Source organism: Oryctolagus cuniculus, chromosome 7, assembly GCF_964237555.1.
Source record: "Oryctolagus cuniculus chromosome 7, mOryCun1.1, whole genome shotgun sequence".
Taxonomy (NCBI): Eukaryota; Metazoa; Chordata; class Mammalia; order Lagomorpha; family Leporidae; genus Oryctolagus; species Oryctolagus cuniculus.
The window spans coordinates 97,482,799-97,486,756 of NC_091438.1; positions in this window are offsets into that span (position 1 = coordinate 97,482,799).

Here is a 3,958-nt window from a genome sequence, read left to right on the forward strand (position 1 = left end):
GTAAATAGGGCTGCAACTATTCAACATTAACATCTTAGGGTCAAACAGCCATAGACAGTACTTGAATGAGTTGGTGTGATGTGTGTGAATAAAACCTTAGTTACAAGTAAAGATGAAGTGTCTGATTTAGTCTGAGGACTGTACTTATCTCTGCTGAAGTTCCATCAGAGAATAGTTCTGTAACTATGTAGACTAATGCTCACTCTCCAAGATGCTGCAGGAATGTTAATTTTTTAAAAATAAGCTTTCTCAAATTAAAAAATTTGGAAATGCTGCTTGTGGTGAACTAATTGACCTTTAACTGCTTGGTGGAGTGAATGAATAATTTATTAGCTTTCCTCTCTTCTTAAGACTGTCCTGAAAATCTTCCTTTGACTTAACTTTTCAATCCTTTTTTTCTATCTTCTCTGTTACAACTGTTAGGATATAAATTTGAGATTTGGTGAAGAGAAAAAAGAACTGTGGAATTCTGACAACCACATTGATTGTATTACAAGTTGACTTGTTCTTCAATAGGACATTAATTCCATGATAGAAGAATTGTGATCTGTTCTGGTCCATGTGCAATCCCCTGTGGTGTCTGGCACATGGAACACACTTAGTAAACACATCATGAATGCATGAACACATGAATGAAAATGCAGACCAAGGCAGCACTGTTACATGTTCTGAAAGTTTTCAGCTAACATTTGATTGGTGTTCATAATATACAGGAACTATCTGAAATTGTTGACCAAGGAGAAAGGGATAATGATCATAGTGTTAGAGTTGGTATAGACACTAGAGATCATGGATTGCACCTGTCCCCTTTTATGTATAAAATTGAAAACTCGGAAGCTCAGAGACTCTGAGGAGTGGGTTACACATTGGTTAAGGGGAAAGCAAGACAGGAACTCTTATTGTAGAGCTTGTTTCACTTTACAATGCCATTTCTCATTAGGTTTTATTTTCAGAGATACAGGATACTAATTTCTTATCAAATTCACTCTGTAAAATTCAGTGATTTGTAAAGAAGAGTTAATTTAGCTCTTGTCTTACAGATGCTACAATACAAGTTTTCACGGACAAGTGTAAGACACAGCATTTTGGTTGTCTGGATTACAGACATCCGTAAGATTTGTCATTGCCCTTTTGTAACCTCCATGGAGATTATCAAGATTTATATTTACATTCTAGTTATTTTGCATTCACCCCACCTACACACACACCTATTGATTAAGGAAATCTCTGAGAAGGAAATGAAGCTCTCTCCACTTAACTAATATTAGTGGCTTACTCCTTAGTATAGAAATTTCCAGTAGAATTCTATAAATTTCAAACTAATGTGAGCATATGCATATTGGCTGAACAAACTGAAATCTAAATATCTGATTCTCAGCTTTGCACATTTAAATTCCTTGGAGGCTTTTGAAATCTCTGTGGGTAGGAGTTGGGTATCAGAAGTTTAAAAAAATCTCCCCTGGTAATTGCTATGTGCACCTAACATTTGCTTCACTGCTCTCAATTCTGAAAAGCTATGGAAATTAAAAGGTAGACTGGAAATGTGGTTTTGTGAGGCAGTTTAAATCAGTTTGGTGTAGCTTAACTACTTATGCTTTTATTATTAAATTTTATTTTATTCTTTATGTTTTGCTTTCTTACTCCTTTACTCATTAAGGCTAACAGTGCTATGAAGATAGTATATTAGTCCCGCTTTATAGGTGATGATACTGAGGCACAGAAAGGTAAAGAAACATAATTCAAGACACAGAGCTAGAAGAGTCATAGCTTGGATTCAGTCTAGACAACAGAGCTCCATTTAGGGCCGAAGCTCAAAGTTTAGCTTGCATATAACCAAATGATGGCTTATTCAAAAAGAATTTGGTGGGTCCCATCCCTGGAGTTTCTGATTCATTAGAGCTACAAAGCATCTGAAAATCTGCATTTACAGTAAGTTCCTACATATGTTGATATTGCTGGAACAAAGTTGGGACTTCAAAAACCTTGAGTTCAAACTGTTTTTAAAAGCCTCACAGGTGATACTGATTTATATTAGAGTTGGAGAACCACTGTACACTCAGTAGTTCTCAGCCTGGTCTGCACACTAGAGTCCCATGGAAAACATTAAAAATCCTGATGCCCAAGCTGTACCCCAGACCATTAGAATCTTTGGGGTAGGAACAGACATCAGTATTTGCAAAGCTTCCCAATCCAATCATGACAGAGAACCATGGCTTTAGAATGATTCATGAGCCACGGCATTCTATTTTGCCCTCCATTCCACTGAGATGATGTTTCCTATACACAGTACAACCACAGTTACATGAATAATGCTGGGATCATTGCTTTGTCACCCAATACACAGCATTTGAGTCATATACTAGTAGTTTCTATGATGCAAATTAATATCCTTCCCTTCACCACTGAGGCCTCTTCTGGAGTGGAATGTTTCTCCCATAATAATTAGATTCTTTAGTGTCCAGATCTTACCATTTGCAAACGATAACCTTGGTGAAGCTGAGTCATGATAGACTCGTGGCTGACTTAGCCTCTGGGTGGCTATGGAGTGCTGTGTCTTGCTTCTTAGTAGAAAAGCCCAAGCACATAGGCATCAGCAGCCCATGTGAACCCTAAGGCTTAACAAACAAGAGAAGATAGATATTTTTAAATCCTACTTTAAAGGTGAGGCAAAAATGCTCTGAGATTTTCCATCTTTTTGGTCTTAAATGTTGCATTCAGTGTAATTTTTTCAGTGCTGTCTGTTGAACCTCATTTTTTATTTGTATCCAATTTTCTTTGCAGTGTATTCACTGAAACCATATTTTCAAGTTTTCTTTTTTTTTTTCAAGGATTTTATTTTTATTTACTTATGTGAAAGATAGAATTACCAAGAGAGACAGAGAGAAAGAGATCTTCCATTTGCTGGTTTACTCCCCAAATGGCCACAACAGCTAGGTCTGGTTTAGGCCAAAACCTATACCCTACTTCATGAGTGACAGGGACACAATTACTTGGGCTATTTTCTGCTTTCTTCTTAGGCAAACCAGTAGGTAGCTGGACTAAAAGCAGAGCAACTGGGACTTGAACCAGTGCTCTGAAATGGGATTCCAGCCTTGAAAGTGGTGGCTCAACCTGCTGCAGCCACAATACCAGCTCCAAATGTGCCAATCTTTCATGAACCTTTGCTTCCCTCTTGCCAGCTCAAAGCTAATTTCACTACTAACATTCCATTGTCCTCTGGGTGACCCTGATCTCTCCCTGTGCTTACCCAGATCACTGCTGGTTTCTGTTCATGTGTTTTGGTAAACAATTTCCTTATTTCCTGCAAGTTCAGCAATAAGAGAGATATTTTACATTTTATGCAGTATCTGTTTGTATTATAATAAGAAGACCCTTCAAAATATTGAGTCCCTATATTATCAAGGGAATTTTAAAAATATATTCTTTTTATAATAATTATATCATTTAATTGAAAAGTGAATATGCATATGTATTTTCAAGTATTCATAGAGAAAAACACATAGATACAAATTTCCAAGAATAAAGTTGGATTAACTATGAAAACACTAGCAATTGGAACTACATTTTTTCACAACTGAAGCTTCTTAAGTGATGGTTTAACACAATTGTCTTAAAATGGTTGTGCAGAGATTTTAAAATTGCAGCGCTCTTGTTATTGGCATTTAACTTTGTAATACTCTTTTTAGTGGCATTTAAAATTGTAATGCTCTTGTTAGTGGTATTTCTCCCTTTATTTCAACTCCAAGGAAGGGTTCATATATGGGTCAAGGAAACAAGAAGGTTGTATGCCACTTTAGAGAACAGAACCAAGGAATAAAACATTCTATCTTCTGCGTGCCTCATTTTTCATTTTTTTTTTTTTACTCTGTTGTAATGTGTCTGCTGCAGCTTATGCTGAGAGACTCTTTCTACTTGGAAGTGACTATCAGGCCTCGTTGAAAAGGGGACTGAGCTACAG